Source organism: Oryctolagus cuniculus, chromosome 12, assembly GCF_964237555.1.
Source record: "Oryctolagus cuniculus chromosome 12, mOryCun1.1, whole genome shotgun sequence".
Lineage (NCBI taxonomy): Eukaryota > Metazoa > Chordata > Mammalia > Lagomorpha > Leporidae > Oryctolagus > Oryctolagus cuniculus.
This window is the reverse complement of record NC_091443.1, coordinates 45,668,290-45,686,216: the sequence shown is the minus strand read 5'-3', so window position 1 is coordinate 45,686,216 and position 17,927 is coordinate 45,668,290. Positions and strand designations below refer to the sequence as shown.

The following is a 17,927-nucleotide window of genomic DNA, read 5'->3' as shown; positions in this document are numbered from 1 at the left end:
TACCAGTGATTTGCAGGCCACTGGTATAAGTTATGGGCTGGGTACCATTGGAAGAAATAAGAAACCTGAGTGGCTCTGTCTTGGAGGGTAGAGCTATTTGAATTCCTGGGCAACATAATCAAGCATTTAAACCGTGACCAGTAAATATTCAAGAAGTCTCTTCACCAACATGCCAAGCCAAGGGATTTCATACTTATACCAGGAAGTTGCAGGCCACTCTTTTAGAAACATCTTTAGCAAACCACATTCACACTATTTAACACGCTTTGCTATTCCTTATTGCTGTTTATTCTATGTGGCACTCACATAGTATACTGATGTCCATGTTTCAAAATTATTTTTTTCACATGATAGTTTTATTATGGTATAAAAGTGGTTCATACTTCTTTTGTTACTCCAATCCAGAAGGAGAAAGATATGAAGAATCAAAAGTGAAAGATCAGTCTCTTAGTTCTAAAGGCGAGGGCAGATTGCCCCAGACCTACACACGTGCATGGGCCTGAGGTTGAGGCTGCACAGTCCAGTCCAGAGAGTGCTGCTCCGCAGTCAGTCAGAAGAGCTGGAGGAAGCTTCGCCATTACAGGTGGCATCTCACCTACTCAATATGAGCCCCAGTCTCTCACACATAAAAAGAGAAGGTCTGGTTGTTGATGACTTCTCCAGTTTTTTAAAGTTTAAACATCCACTAATCTCAGAACAGATCTATGTGCACTTACGCAAAAGAGAAATTTGAGGAATACTGAAGCCTTAACTGTATCCTTCTGATCTGCCTTTGTTTCCCTTGCTTTGCAGCTGTAAGATGTTTGAGAAATTGCATATTTATGTTACACTTCAGGATTCACAGTACTACAGTCAATGCTTATTCGAAGTAGGTCAGTAAAAAGGTGAGGTTTCAGTACCACTTATCTACTTTGGTCAAAATGTATCCAACATGCAAAATGATAAGTTATCTTTCAAACAGGCCTCTCACACCCACATACAAAACTTGTTTTTAAAATACTGAAGAAAATAGTTAAAGGAAATACCTTTTACCAACCCTTAACTCCTAGCTTCTCCTGTAGCACCCAAAAGTCAGTCCTAAGGGCAGAACACCTATGACAATACTATGACAGCAATTAGTTGAATAATTACTAAAGTTTTCAAAATAAGGAAGACTAGAATTTGACAATCAAATGCCAAGCTGTGTTCAGACATTTCTGGAATTAATCAGAAAGAATATAAATAATTAAAGATTTTCAATGACAATCTCACCCCCCCACCCAGTCTATGTCAGCTATATCTGTTTTTTTTCGAAAGGGATTAACATTCATAAGCAGTTGGCGCCCTTGACTTATGTTAAATGCCGTATTTCTAAAGTTCAATTTTAATATTCTCCTGTTAATTTTAGAATAATTAAACACATTTTAAAAATGAAACTACCAAGTGTGGTGAGGTTTTTACATCCATTTGAAATCAAAGCACAGCATTCATTCATTATGAATTTACCTGTTCTGCACCCTGGGGGAAATCAGCATTAGTGGAGTATATGCATGCCGTCTCGCCTAATCACAAAATTGCACTTTAGAGATAATCACTTAGCACAGGAAAACAAAGTGAATGCTGTAATTCCATTCCATTTAAGTTTTGGAATCAAAATGGACAGATAAGAATAGGAATATTAAAGTGTCTAGAGACTTCAAGAGAGGAACAATGTGCTATCTGTCAGTCTGTCATAATCAATCAGCCGACCTAAATTAAAACCATATGACAGGGCAGCAAACTAAACACAATGGGCCCCTTACACTGGTGTTTGTGTCTCTTTGATTTGCTCTATTCACAGTCTATTGTTATACTCCAGTGTGCAGGAGAGGAGAAAATGACATGCTTTCCTTAGTCACTGAGCATTTGAAACAGGTAATTGAGCCAAAAACCCTAATATAATCAGTAGTTCTTTTAAAGTTCATTATAAATTGTTACACAAAATGGAGTAAACTGTTTGGTTAGCCATACAGAAGAAATGAGACTTCTGAAGCAAAATAAATAATCTCTGCAGGTCAAAATTATTTGTATAATAAAATAAAATAATGTCAGATTTTCAAAGTTTTTTTTTTTAACCAGTAATTTTGACTATTTTAGAGAAGCATTAACTCTTTCTGGCTATGAAGAGTTGTGTTACTAAGAAGAAATACTTAGCACACTGCAAATATCATATTCAATTTTTCATCAGCAATCTGAGAAAGGTATTATCATCCCTTTCTACAGGTCAAGAAAGTCTCAGAAGTCAAGGGCTACATTTAGTTAATCCAGGATCTGAACTCAGGTCAAAATCATGCAAACGCTCTTAGTCACAATAATTCAATTTATCATATTTCTTTGACCACTAACACACTATGTATTATAAAATGCCCCTTTATTTTATGCATCACTGGGAAATATTTTTAAGAACACAGCAGTTAAATATAACACACTGTCTGCTATAATATGCACACTTATCTCACAGATGGTAAAAATATGGAAATAAAGAACCCCAGAAATGAAGCATACAATGAAACTAATACAGTTCATGATATAAATTTCTTTTAGTTTGCTTTCTGTAGGGACTCTATGTCATGAAATCCATATAAACTGGAATTATGAACAAGAATTGGCCTTTGGATTTTTTACAAAAAGAGTAAAGAGCCAAACAGAGCTTTGTATCTACATGATCTCCCATGTTACCACAGTGAACAGATGTCTGCCCCAAAGCAAAACATCGTAAGGCTGTTGAAAGCTATGAAGATTTGTTTTAGGATGATGTTTTTTCCCCCTTAGCCTCTGGAGTATTCTTTTAAAATATTTATTTATTTGAAAGGCAGAGTTGCAGGGAGGGAGGAGGAGAGAAAGAGAAAGAGAGAGAGAGATGGTCCATTTGGTGGTTCACTCCCAAAATGGCCCCAACAACAATAGCTAAGGCTTTTCTAGACTGAAGCCAGGAGCCAGAGGCTCCATTCAGATCTCCCACATAGGAGTCCAACTACTTGGGACATCTTCTGTTGCTTTTCCGGGAGCATCAGCAGACAGATTGATCAGAGCAGAGTAGTTAGGACTCAGAAGCATAAAGGGATGCTGGCACAACACTGGCCCCTCTAAGAACTTTCTGAAGAATATATACATATATATCCTAGAGAATATATATATATATATATATATATATACACACACACACACACACACACACACATATATATATATATATATATATATATATATATAACCCTCTGTTGCTTGAGAATTTTCATTGGTGGAATGATCCCAACTCACAATCATTTCATTGCATTAGGGATATCTCAAATTATTAGGAAGTTATTTATATTCAGCCTCAAATATTCCCTTGAATCTTCGAGCTAGTGTTTACAGTCCTTTAATAAGAGACATTTTCATGTCTTTCTTAAGTGTAATCATGAAGGCCAAGCAGTCCTAATAACTCAAGCCTACAGTCAACTTCTATCATCTTTTATTAATATATTCAGAGTCTACTAAGTAATATAGGATATGCTTGCAATAGACAAAAGACTAAGGGATGCTATCTGTTGTTGAGGGATCAAAGTGAAAATGAAGATGGTAAGCCCATAAACAATCATAATACAAAATACAGAGATGGAAACACACACAGAGGTTGTCTATGCCTAGGTGTATTAGGGAAAGCTTCATTGAGGAGGCGCACTGTAATGAATCTTGAAGGATGAAGAGTATTTTGAAAAGCAGAGAACAAGATCAAGAAAAGAGGAAGTATATTAACACTGTCTGGTTTTCTTTAAGTATAATTTATAGGGTTGCCTACATATTTTTCTATAGTTATTGTGGCTTCTTAATACTTAATCATCTTTAGTACACTGTCAGCTTAGTTGGCAAGAAGGACTCCAAACTGGCCATGAGGCAGGTAACTGAGAGATGACAGCAGATCAGTTACAAACAATTTTGGCCCAGATGTGTGACAGTGCTTGTAAAATTAGCTTGTACATATCTTTACATCCTTCCCTACCACTCAATACACACATCCCTACACACTGAGGCTACTTTTTTTTTTTTTTTTTTGTGCTTCTCTATTTGTCCCAACCTCTCTGAGCCACTTTTTTAAAAAATTTGTTTATTTATTTGAAAGGCAGAGTTACAGAGAGGCAGAGGCAGAGAGAGACAGAGATCTTCCATCTGCTGGCTCACTCCCCAAATGGCTGCAACAGCTAGAACTGAGCCAATCAGAAGCCAGGAACCAGGAGCTTCTTCCAGGTTTCCCATGCAGGTACAGGGCCCAAGGACTTGGGCCACCTTCCACTGCTTTCCCAGCCCATAGTAGAGAGCTGTATTGGAAGTGGAGAAGCTGGGATTCGAACTGGCGCCCATATGAAATGCTGGCATTGCAGGCAACAGCATTTACCTGCTACACCACAACATTAGCCCCTCTGAGTCATTTTTATATCAGACTCTCCCTTCATGCAATCTTTATTCAAATTCCAATCCCATTCTTTATATATATACATATATATATTTGTACACATTTAGAGTTTGGAAAAACCCACAGCTCTCCAATGATAAGAACATTCAAGGGGGCCAGTGCTGTGGCTCAGTGGGTTAAGCCATGGCCTGCAGCAATGGCATCTCTTATGGGTGCTGGTTTGAATCCCAGTTGTTCCACTTCCTATTCAGCTCCCTGCTAATGTGTTCGGGGAATCATGGAAGAAGGCCCAAGTTCCTGGGAACCTGCACCCTCATGGGAGACCCATAAGAAGCTTCTGGCTCCTGGCTCCAGGGTTCAGCCTAGACAAGCCTCAGTCATTGCAACCATGTGGGGAATCTCTCTCTCTGCTCTCTCTCTCTCTGTAACTCTGACTTACCAAATAACAATAAACTCTTTAACAAAAAAAGAAAACATTCAATGAATTGTCATTGAGACACTTGCAATAGCATCTTTCAGATGGCTGCTGAGGGAGCCAGCTTTGTGGCCACAGTGGGTAAATCGGCTGCCTAAAACACCAGCATCTCATACAGGGGCACTGGTTCATGTCCTGGCTACTCTACTTCCAGTCCAGCTCCCTGCCAATGCAGAAGAAGATGGCCCATGTGCTTGGGCCCCTGTAACCACGTGGGAGACACAGATGAAGCTTCTTGCTCTTGCCCCAGCCTTGGTCGTTGTGGTCATTTGTGGAGTGAACCAGTGGGTGGAAGATATTCTCTCTTTTTCTCCTCTCTTTCTCTCTCTCTCTCTCTCACTCTCTATCTCTCTCTCCCTTTCCTCCCCAACTCTTTCAAATAAATAAAACAGATAACTATATATACATATATGTATAAACATACACAGAAACACACACATAAATACTTATATGAAGGTGGCTGTCCATGTATGAGCTAAAGAAGCAGATCTTCATTTTGACTTTAACATTGACCAAAAAAATGTTAGCGAGGTGCAATGATGACAACTTGGAGTCTCTGAACATGCTATCCCAGAGGTCACAGCAGTGAAAAGAAAAAAAAATCATAAAATGCATTTAAATATATTCATTAGGCAGATCAGAAAGTTCTCAGAAGCCTTAAGTCCATGCTTAGAGCATCTGCCTGGGTTTCAGTCCTGGCTCTGTATCCGATTCCAGCCTTTGATGGTGGGCACCCTAGTAGAGAAAAGGTGGTGGTTCAGGTTTGTTGGGTCCAGGCCACCTCAAGGTGAGACCTGGATTGAGTTCCAGGCCCCTGACTATTTTTGGCTGGGCTCAGCCCAAGTTACTGCAGAGATCTGAAGAGTAAACCAGTGGACAGGAAATCTCTCTTTCTGCCTTTCAAATAAATAATTAATAATTTTATAAGAGGGATGAAAAGGTGTCATACAGCAGACTAATGACAAAGAAATAAATTTCCCTATTTAGGAAGAAAAGGGAGTGGCAACTCGATAAACTGATGTGACTGCCCAGTAAAGGTTCTGGTAAACTAGTACTCAGAAGGAACCTGTATCAATCAAAGAAGAACCAGAGAGAGTCAGGATCAGTTCCAGGAAGGCTGAAAGAAGGGAAACCCGGACGCTTTTAAAAAGCTGAAACAGAACAAAAGGCTTTTCAGTTGTGTTTCATTTGGAAAGAATGAGGCAGAGATAGGCCTGAATCACAGAAAAAAAATATTTTAATGCTAACAGACAAAATATAAAGAGATTAACAACGGAATTGTAATTTTGTTTCTATCTTTTCTAGAAAAGTGGACCATCTTTAAACTAAAAAAAAATGCTCAAGAAGAAAATGAAATCTAGGATAGTTGAACAAAGATGACTTAAGGGCTTTAAATAAATTGTTCTCAACAGGCCCAAATGAAGTATACATGAGGGTTCAGAAGTTTGCTTTTAATCTCAACACAACATCTACCTCAATATTCTAACATAACTTTGGGCTTAGTAAGAAATACTGGAAAGAAATTAGTAAGAAATACTGGAAAGTATTTCCAGTATAGAAATATTCTAATAAGAACAAAATTTTTAATAGGAGAGTAATGAAGTTTAGCATTATTTGATATAAAATATTATATAAAATGATATTTAAAGACACAATTTAGAAGCTTAACTCCTCTCTTATATAAAATAATTACCTGTTGAGTAAGGAGTTAAAAGCCCATAGAAAAACTGAAGGAATTAGAGTGAATGCTTAAATCTCGGAGGAAAACGTCTTAGAAAGTGAGAAGGGTTCTTAAATCTGAAAACTGATGCAAGAAATCAAAGAAGGATTCATTAGGCATGACTTGTTGACTTACCAGAAAGCCATATAACAGTCTCTCATTTAGCATAATTACAATAGATTTATTTGCAATAATTGCATATTCTAGGCCACAGAAAGCTAAGTCTGTTTAATACTCTCAGTTATATAGAACATAATTACAAACATTCAAGGAGAGAGCTCTAGGCATGCATGTTTCACACTGTTAGATACCAGACATGCAGGTGGCAGGCTCTGTGTTCCTTTATGAAAATTAAGAAAGGTAACATGTATTCAATCCTGCTTCTGCTCAGAAGGAAACACATTTTCCGTTTCCCTTTTAAACCAGAAGCAAGCAGCAAGACAGTAGGGGTGTCTGATGGCATACCCTAAAGCCCTGCTCAAGAAGTAGCTCAGTATTCACTCAGGGAGGCAGAGAGTCAGGGTTAACAGGTAAGGGACCCTTTCATTCCTTCCCAGGCAACTGAGCTTGATGCCTATTGCAGGACATCTGCTTCCAAAGTCGCAATGCCTCCTTTCAGGAAGATGCCTTAGGATAAAACAGCTACAAAATATATACAAGTAACATTTATCGTTTAGATTTATAAAACCGAGCTATAAAATGATATCTTATGTTTAAGAGAGGCATAAAATGTAATTATTTTAGGTCACTGATTTTCACCCGGGGAAGTGGGCAAGAATACTCCCCTCAACATACTTTTGCTTCACCTATTACTTCCCTGTCTCTTACTCAAACCTTCCCTTGTGTTTTGCATGCAGCCACCCCTGAGGCAGCAAACCCCTGCTCACTCTGCACCTCATCTCTACCAGCTGCTCTGGAACGCCCTCTGATTTATGCTAAGTCATTTGTGTTCTCCTCTGGTCTATAATCTCCTTGGCACATTTCTATGGTAAATTGTGTCACTGGACCCTGCTGTCTTTTATTCAGCTATCTGTTCACACTTGACATAAAAGACTGCTGGAGGACAGAGACCACAGCTTCTCTGAGTGGATATGCATGGGTTAGAATGACCGATTAATGCTTGTGGCTGAATAAATAAAGCAATGCCAGTAAAGCTCAGGCTGCCTGCCTGTAGTTCTAATATTCTACATTTTATTAAAACCCACTAATCTGTCAATACAGTACTTAAAGTTCCAAAGCAAAGCCCATCAAAGTTGTAATTTGGATCCCAGTTTTTGAAGGTGTCTGATAATGCTTGATAGTAATGTCTGTGTTAGCACATTTTGACTCTAAATGAAATATGGCAACAGGTAGTGATGAAAGCATGGACAGAGCGTTGGAGCAGACTTGGGCTTGAATCCTGGTCATAGAAAACAGGTGGCCTTGGGTAAGTTATTTCACCTTCCTGAACCTCAAGAAGTGTCTCCTTCTATAAAACTGGCCTAATGAAATTTACTTCTTTGGGTTATGAGGAAGAACAAAGTAATGAGTATGGGGCCAGTGCCGTGACTCACTTGGTTAATCCTCTGCCTACGGCGCCGGCACCCTATATGGTTGCTGGGCTCTAGTCCCAGTTTCTCCTCTTCCAGTCCAGCTCTCTGCTGTGCCCCGGGAAGTCAGTGGAGGATGGCCCAAGTGTTTGGGCTCCTACACCTGCACGGGATTCCAGGAAGAAGCAACTGGCTCCTGGCTTCGGATCGGCACAGCGCCAGCTGTTTTGGCCATTTGGGGGTTGAACCAATGGAAGGAAGACCTTTCCCTCTGTCTCTCTCTCTCTCTTTCACTGTCTATAACTCTACCTGTCAAAAATAAATAAATAAATAAATAAGTACCATCCTTGGTATACTGGTGACAGTCATCACAAAAGATTCTTAGCATAAACTCAAATACTATGTGTTTTATAGTAAAAAAAAAAAAAAAAAAAGACCTGGGTCTGAATCCCAGTTATTATTAATATTATTTATAATAATTATTATTGTCATAATCATCAATACTAATGGAGGGGAACACTGCTGTTAAGTCTATTACCAAACCACGGAACCTAAAAGCCAAGCTAAAAACTACTATTATTTGTTCCCTCTACTAACTCGTACAGAATATGTTCCCACTACAGAGGAAATTGCTTTTCTGTCCTCTGTTCTGGTGAACACTAATTAAATGCAGCTAAGTCCCTAGGCCTGTGTCTAGTTCCTTCTCTAAAATGAATCAATTAACAGTTGGGAATTGCAGTGGGACAAGAAGGGTCACCATATCCTGATGTGACTGAATGACAAATGCCACAGCTGGAAAGAGATTAGAGAGCATCTCAGGTCAAGAAAGAAAGTAAATGGTTGCCCCATGTGTCCAACATAGAGGGGAAAGAAAATTAAGTAAAAATGTCATGGAGTCAAATTCTAGCTAATGAGTGCGAGCTCTGCAGGCACCCGGAATAGAGGGAAGAAAGGTCAAACCTGTTTCTTAGAAAGCCCCATTGCTCCCTTGTGTACAGGAGACTTTATACCTTTACAAGGATAATGACTTAATTTACAAGAGAAACACCAGCATACAAATTACCCTTTAGACTTAAAAAAAGCTGGAAAACAAAGACTAGGTACAGTGCTATGCAGAAATGTTCTGATAGGCAACCAGGTTTCCTGGGACAAACAGCATCATTGTTGTCAAATAGATTTGCAAACAGACACACCAGGCTGAGGTCCTGTAAGCTTTACTTCTATTGCCTTTAAATTTTCCTGTACTTTTCAGAAAAACATATGGTTATTTTTTGGTTCATGCACAAAACCCTTAAAAGCTGTGAAATCTGCTAGATACTTCCCATTGCAGAAGCAACAACAGTTCAACAACGGTTGAACCAATTCAATGCCTGTTCACCAGACCTTGTTATGTGCATGTATTGTTCTGGCTTCAGCTCAGAGACAGAGAGAAGTGAACTTGATACCAAGGGCCTTGTATTTATGAAAATGGCTTGGACTAATTGAATTGGTTCACTCTGGTTCAATGAAATAAAAGAACTTTATTAATTTGTGCTTCTAAATCATATTCACTAATATAATTTAAATGAAGTTAAAATTTACTCCTTTTAGTTTTTCAGTCAGGATAAACACAGCCAACTATGTAATCTAGATGGCAAAGAAGATGAACAATGCCATCACACTACCTTCCCCCTATTTTCTTTTGTCCCTTTGTAGACCATACCTTCCCCACCCACCTCCTCTGGCGACCATTTGATTTCTTTTTTTCCCCAAATATCATATAAATGTAGTCTTTGAGTCTAGTTTCTTTCAGTGTGATGCATTTGAAGTCTTGCACTTTGTTGTGTGCATAGTAATTCATTTCTTTTTATTGCTGAGTCGTATTCCATTTTGCCGATATGACACAGTTTATATATCCAATCAGCAGTAGAATCATTTCAAGGGCATCGATCTATTCACTCACTAGAGCATGAGGGTCAAAGGTCAGCTGGGAGTTTCAGGGATAAAGTGTTCCCAGCAGCAAGCTGCAGTGAAGAAGCCAGGGTGGAAAGGAATATTTATTTGTGATGTCCACAGGCTGTTCATTACCTCTGATTAAAACAATTTCCTTCCTGCTTTTATTAGAGATGTATTTTTGCTTACTTGAAAGGCAAAGAGACAGAGAGAAACAGTCAGTGATAGATCATCCATCTGCTGGTTCTCCAAATGCTTGCAGCAGCTATGGTAGAGCCAGGTTGAAGCCAGAAGTCAATGATCAGGCAGGCGCCGCAGCTCACTAGGCTAACCCTCTGCCTGCAGCACCAGCACACCGTGTTCTAGTTCCGGTTAGGGCACCAGATTCTGTTTCGGTTGCTCTTCTTCCAGTCCAGCTCTCTGCTGTGGCCCTGGAAGGCAGTGGAGGGTGGCCCAAGTGCTTGGGCCCTGCACCCGCATGGGAGACCAGGAGGAAGCACCTTGCTCCTGGCTTTGGATCGGCGCAGTGTACCAGCTGTTGCGGCCATTTGGGGGGTGAACCAACAGAAGGAAGACCTTTCTCTCTGTCTCTCTCTCTCTCTCTCACTGTCTTACTCTGCCTGTCAAAAAAAAAAAAAAAAAAGTCAATGATCCAACCTGGGTGTTCCACATGGGGGTCAGGGACTCAAGTATTTGAGTCATCATCTACTATCTCCAGGAATGTGTGTTAGCAGAGATTGGAAGCAGAGATAGGATTTGAACTTGGACACTCTGATATGGGATGCAGGAGTCCCAAGTGGTGCCCTAACTATTGCACCAAAAGCATGCAGTTTCCTTTTTCAGTGCTGTTATCTGACTCTGAAAATCAGATATCATGGCTTCATTACTGTTTTTTCACTTACCACTTACAAGCTTCAGGATTTCTCTGCACCTCATTTTTCTCATAGTTGAAATGGGTATAATGAACTCAAAGAATAGTTGTTCTAATTATTAAGAAAACATTTTGGGTAGAGTATAGTACTTGACACTACATTGTGACAGTACACAAAATATAGTAATATATAATAGACATTTTAAAATATGTTTTTTAGGCTTATACTTTTTATGTACCCTAAGAAAAATTAATGTGTACGTAAGAAATTTCTGTATTTGAGGATATCATGACCCCACATTCAGGCTACCTATATTTGTTTCAGAATCACACACATCACATTCATCCTTTGTAACTGAAATCACAAACTTTAATTGTACTTCAGAGGATGTTTGCACAGGTCAAGTTATAACCACTAAACAATTTTTAGAAAAAATTGCAAGTAATTGCAGACTATGATTTCTAATCTAAAATAAACCATTGTCAGAACATTCTTTAATACACTTTGTACAATGATATCCACTTTTTTGTCTGTCAAAATTCTCTGCAAGTGTATGGTAAATGAATTATGACTTTGAACTCTATTTTAATATTTATTTTATCCTCACACAGTACTAGGATAGTCATTCCTCATTATAGCATTTAAATTTCCACAAATCACAATGTCATTATCTTTTAAAACCCAATGGGTGAATTTCATCACCATATTAAATTCTGAAGCAATTCTCTAGTGATTCAGGACAATAAAGGAGATAAAGTACAGGAAAGAAGATAGAAGAAGTTTTTTTTAATCTTCATTTGATGCTTCCTGTTACACTATGGTTGGGTAAGTGATTTCAATGCAATGGCAATGCTTTCACAGGGGGATGGACCACCATGGGTGTGAGAGGAAGAAGTAGTTTTCCAAATACAGATATGCTCCTTGGAATTATTACAGGCCACAATTCTTGCCTAGAGGACTATTATCCATGTGATGGTATGCATGTATGGAGAAAATATGCAGGCAGAAAAGCTGATGATGTTCACTTGTGCAGTGTGTTAGTACTGCAGTTCAGGAGCAAGGGTGCCTGAGTTTAAAACCCAACTTCTTGGGGCCGGCGCTGTGGCGCAGCAGGTGAAGCCACTGCCTGCAGTGCCAGCATTCCATATGGATGCCAGTTCGAGACCCAGCTGCTCTACTTCCCATCCAGCTCTCTATAGCCTGGGAAAGCAGTAGAAGATGGCCCACATTCTTGGGCCCTTGCACCTGCATGGGAGACTGGGGGAGTCTCATGGCTTCACTTTGGCCCAACTTGGCTGTTATGGTCATTTCTGGAGTAAACCAATGGATAGAAGATCTCTCTCTCTCTTTGCCTCTGCTTCTCTGTAACTCTGCCTTTCAGATGAATAAATAAATCTTTAAAAAAAAAAAACTTCACTATTCAGTACTTTATCAACCCAGTTGTGTTTCTTATCTCTATAGATCTTACCATATCTGTAAGATGAGGGTGACAAGTAAGATAGTAGATCCCTCAAGACTGCTGATGGACTAAATATGCATAAAACATTTAGATCCATCCCCAGCATACAATAACTCTGCCATAGTAAATGTCCACCAATATTTAGGAAGCTCTTTACTCAAATTAAAGTTACTGTTTCTGTTTGCTTTGTCTACCTTAGTTTGTCTATATTCATTCTAGGGTTCATTCATTCTAATGTTATCTGAAAATATAACATAAAAAACTAAAACAGTGAGACTTGATTTCTGTTTAGCTTACATGGAATGTAATTATTAAATGCTGTCTCTAAAATGAAAGTTCATCCAAGTTAACTCTCTAATCAGCAACTGCAAATCATCAGTACAAAGAACTTTACACAGATATTGAGTCTTGTGTTTTTATTTCTTTGTCTTTGCTTTATTTTGTGGTGTTCTTCTGAGGAATATAGCACATTGCCTGGCATTTAAGGTGTTCACTAGACAACTGTTAAATGTATGCATTATCTGTCTTTTACAAAGTAACATTTATTCACTTCAAAAGTATACAAAATGAAGTTAGATTTAGAGTATTGCATGGGTTGGAGAGTTAATACAGGAATTATTTGTATAACAATAGCAAATAAAGTCATATGAATTATGGAATTCTCTAGAATTTCCTTTAAAGATTTATTATATCTATTTATTTGAAAGGCAGAGTCAAAGAGAGACAGAGAGAGAAATCAGTCTTTGGTCTGAAGGTTCACTCCCTAGATGGCTGCAAGAGGGTTGGGCCAAAGCCAGAATCCAGAAGCCAGGAACTCCATCTGGGTTTCCTACTTCAGGGGCAGGAACTCAAGTGCCTGGGCCATCACCTGCTGCTTTCCCAGGCACATTAGCAGGGAGCTTGGTCATAAGTGGAGAAGCCAGGACTTGAACCAGCACATTGGTATGGGATGCTGGCATTGTAAATAGCAGTTTAGCCCACTATTAAACAACACGGGCCCTTAGAGTTTTAATTTACATTATGGTAGCCACAGCCACCTGACACATGATGTTATTCCAATTTAAATTTATCAAAATTAAAAATTTGTGTACTAGATACAGTAGCTATACTTCTCAAGAGCTACATGTGACTAATTGTTACCATATTGGAAAGCACAGAATATTTCTTTGATGAAAAAAATCTGAACTGGACATTACTGCTCTAGAGACAGAATTTTTTTAACTTTTATTTAACAAATATAAATTTCCAAAGTACAGCTTATTGATTACAGTGGCTTTTTCCTCCCCTATAACTTCCCTCCCACCCACAACCCTCCAATCTCCCACTCCCTCTCCCATTCCATTCACATCAAGATTCATTTTCAATTATCTTTATATACGGAAGACCAATTTAGTATATATTAAGTAAAGATTTCATCAGTTTGCACCCACACAGAAACACAAAGTGTAAAATACTGTTTCAGTACTAGTTATAGCATTACTTCACATTGGAAAACACATTAAGGACAGAGATCTTACATGAGGAGTAAGTGCACAGTGACTCCTGTTGTTGACTTAACAAATTGACACTCTTGTTTATGGCATCAGTAATCACTCTAGGCTCTTGTCACGAGTTGCCAAGGCTATGGAAGCCTTTTGAGTTCACCGACTTCGATCTTATTCCGACAGGGTCATAGTCAAAGTGGAAGTTCTCTCCCCCCTTCAGAGAAAGGTACCTCCTTAATGGCCTGTTCTTTCTACTAGGATCTCACTCGCAGAGATCTTTCATTTAGTTGGTTTTTTTTTTTTTTTTTTTTTTTTGCCAGAGTGTCTTGGCTTTCCATGCCTAAAATACTCTCAGCCAGATCCAAATGCCTTAAAGGCTGATTCTGAGGCCAGAGTGCTGTTTAGCACATCTGCCATTCTATGAGTCTGCTGTGTATCCCGCTTCCCATGTTGGATCATTCTCTCCCTTTTTGATTTTATCAGTTAGTATTAGCAGACACTAATCTTGTTTGTGTGATCCCTTTGACTCTTAGAACTATCATTATGATCAATTGTGAACAGAAATTGATCACTTGGACTAGTGAGATGGCATTGGTACATGCCACCTTGATGGGATTGAATTGGATTCCCCTGGCACCTTTCTAACACTACCATTTGGGGCAAGTCAGATGGAGCATGTCCCAAATTGTACATCTCCTCCCACTCTTATTCCCACTCTTATATTTAACAGAGATCACTTTTCAGTTAAATTTAAACACCTAAAAATAATTGTGTGTTAATTACAGAGTTCAACCAATAGTACTAGAACAAAAAAAATACTAAAAGGCATAAAGTATTACATTGTACATCAACAGCAGGACAAGGGCTGATCAAGTCACTGTTTAGAAATAGAATTTAGCAGAGATAGCAGACTCTACGTAGGTGGTTTACCAGACAGATACTGATTTTACTACATTTATTTTCTAAGTTCAAGCATCATTTTTTAAATTACTATTGCACTTACTAAAATAGGCTAACATTTAATGAGCACTTTCTTTTACTCAGTTTCCAAATTGAAAACAATGTATTATTTAATTCTTCAAACTCACAAAATGAAATTCTGTCTTTTGCATCAAAACAGATGCAGCTGGAGACCATTATATTTGGTGAAATAAGCCAATCTCCCTCCCCCCCCAAACCAAACCAAACCAAATATCGTATGTTTTCTCAAATGTGTGGTAGTTAATATAGAGTACAAAAATGCCTAAGAAGGAAATGGACATCTTATGATTTTGTTATTGCTTACAGCTCTTGTCTATATCCTATGAAACAGTGGTATTTCTACTTTTTACTACTTGTTGAACGTATGGTTAGTGGTGATTATAAAGTAAACTGAAATTATGCCATTGTAAAAATTAAAGAATAAAAGGGAGGAGGGAGGTTTAAGTGAGTGAGGGAGGAAAGATGGTTATTAGGGCCGGTGCTGTGGTGTAGCTGGTAAAGCCACCATTTGCAGTACTGGCATCCCATATGGGCGCTGGTTCATGTCCCTGCTGCTCCACTTCCAACCCAGCTCTCTGCTATGGCCTGGGAAAGCAGTAGAATATGACCCAACTTTTCGGGCCCCTGCACCCAGCTGGGAAGTCCTGGAGGAAACTCCTGCCTCCTGGCTTCGGACTGGCACAGCTCCAGCCGTTGCAGCCAATTGGGGAGTGAACCAGCGGATGGAAGACCTCTCTCTCTCTCTCTCTATGCCTCTCCTTCTCTCTGTGTGTAACTGTGTAACTCTAACTTTCAAATAAATAAATAAAAATCTAAAAAAAGTATGGTTATCTTCTTAGAACTGTATCTATGACATACATGAAATTTGTTATCTTTATATTAATAAAAATTGAAAGTATTCAAAAATGAATACTATTATTACTCCCTGTACTTTGGGGATGATGAAATTAAGTCTTTGAATGCTAACGAATTAAGCTACAAAATAACAATATCCTAACAGGGAAGTTATGGGGGATAACTCAAATTAATCTGAATTCATATCCACATAACAGATTCTCCATGTAATCATATTAATTAACATGAACATCCCCATCTTAAAATGATAAGTAGTGATAAAATATCAAAAATAGAGGAGAATTTATATATTAATTTCCATCTTTAGACAATAGCTTTAGCCACCATTAAAAGTTGCCTGGTCATCAGAAGGCCACATGGCAGGAGAAAATGCTGTCATTTTCCTGGACTCTTTTTAGTGTTTGTCCTAGATGAACATGATAAAGGAAAAAGTCTAAAATTCAGAAACAAAGCCATGTGCCACATTTATTTTTAAAAGCTGGTAAAAGTGAATCTAAAAATAGAAATTTAAGATAGATGGAAATTTATTTGATGATAAGCAGAGAATAGATTAAACATGAACCATATGGCAATTTTAGTCTATAGTCCTAAAGTGTGCTATAAACATAACATTAGCACAAGTGATTTTGAGCAAAATGTTCCAAAAGGTGATTTTGCCTGCAGGATTATTACATTTGGTAGAGCTTTCCAGTCATTTTCAAATGCCATTGTTCTTAGCACTCAAAGATCCTATCTGGCTTTCAACATTTTTTTGGCTCACTCTACATTTACAGTAACATTCTCTGTATTATTTCAACACTCAGCATGATTAAACCAAACAAATATAGCATCCTCCAACATATTTAAAACAAAGTAGCAAAAGATTCATGGTCAACTTTCCAGAAATTTATATTCTAGCTGAAAGTATGATAAATACACTACAAATGAACAGAGGAGGTCACATTAACTGAATACAGATTTGCAGACCGTTGTGATCACAATGAGTCACAGAAAAAGAATATGGAGAACAGATAGACTAGCTGTCAAAGATGAAGAAGGGCATAATTCTTGGATTAAAGAAGTAGAATTTCCCATAAATACAGTGGGAATAGCCTCAGAAGAGGAAATAAAGAAATAAGTCTCGGAAGTGAGGGATTCTGAAGGAATTAATATCACTTCAAGGCAAAGACAATATAGCCAAGCAGTGGGAAAAGTTAGTTAATTTCAAATTAGCTGATGGTCAACTCTGCTATTTCAAGTTGAGGCTCTAAAACGCAGTTAAGACAGTTTGTTCTTTAAAAAAAGTTATTATAATTTAGTTAAAAGAATTATGTATGCATAAAGATCAAGCATTTGTAGTATTTTTATAGTTTAAATAATAATAAACACTCATTATATTCTCTATCCAGGAGCAAAAAGGGGTATCTCATTACCTTTGAGTTTGCCTTGCAATCTCCTACTTGGCAGGGTGCACTAAAAAGACAAGTGTTGGTTTGTTGTTAAGATCAGTTGAGTAGTGATTAGGATCCCAGCTTAAGATACAGACCTTATCAACTTGACCCACAGTTGGAGCTAGGCCATCTACTGCAGTATAGCAAAGACGGCAATAGACAATTATGATAGTTCTAAGTCATGGCCAAGTGCCAGAGTTCTGGGCTCAGGTTTTGTACGCCTCCCCTCCTTAGCACTTAACTGCAGCTCAACTTTGGAGTAGTTACTTAACCACTTTATTCTTCAGTTTGTTATCTTACAAAGGAGGTGAGGATATTAATAACATTTAATTGATATTGAAGTTGGAATGAGCTCTTTGAACACTACCTTACAAACAGCAATCATTCAGTAATCATAAGCTATATTTTGTTGTTACTTTTTCTCTTTTTTATTTCACTTCCACTTACTTCTCTTATCCCTTCTTTCCTCCCCTCCTTTTCCTGCCCTCCTCCCTCCTTCCCTCCCTTCCTTTCTCACTCCCTTCCTTCTTTCCTTCCTTTCTTTACAATTGTGTGTGTGTATACAACAAACAGCATTATATTAGAGTTTAGCAAAAAAAAAATAAAAATAAAAATAAAGTTTTGCAAACTGTGTTTAGTATATCCCAAAATCTAAACCTAAATCTCAGTAAAGATCTTCCATGAACACTCACCTGGCCTCTGGAAAACAAGCAAATTTTTGCTGCTCAAAATGTAGTCCATGAACCTAGAGTCTTAATACTACCTGAGAGTGTATTAGA

At 38.2% G+C, this 17,927-nt stretch overlaps 1 protein-coding gene across 3 annotated transcripts in view; it reads right to left on the bottom strand.

Moving 5' to 3' along the window:
• PRKD1 (protein kinase D1) overlaps positions 1-17,927 on the bottom strand; it is a 358,025-nt gene that overhangs the window by 88,104 nt on the left and 251,994 nt on the right. Inside the window, exon 1 of one of the 3 annotated variants that reach the window (XM_070053809.1) lies at positions 17,131-17,151. The exons of the other annotated variants lie outside the window; for them this stretch is intronic. The gene's annotated coding sequence lies outside the window, so the exon portion shown is untranslated. Of the gene's footprint in view, positions 1-17,130; positions 17,152-17,927 lie in introns of those variants that run through there. 3 annotated transcript variants of the gene reach the window in all.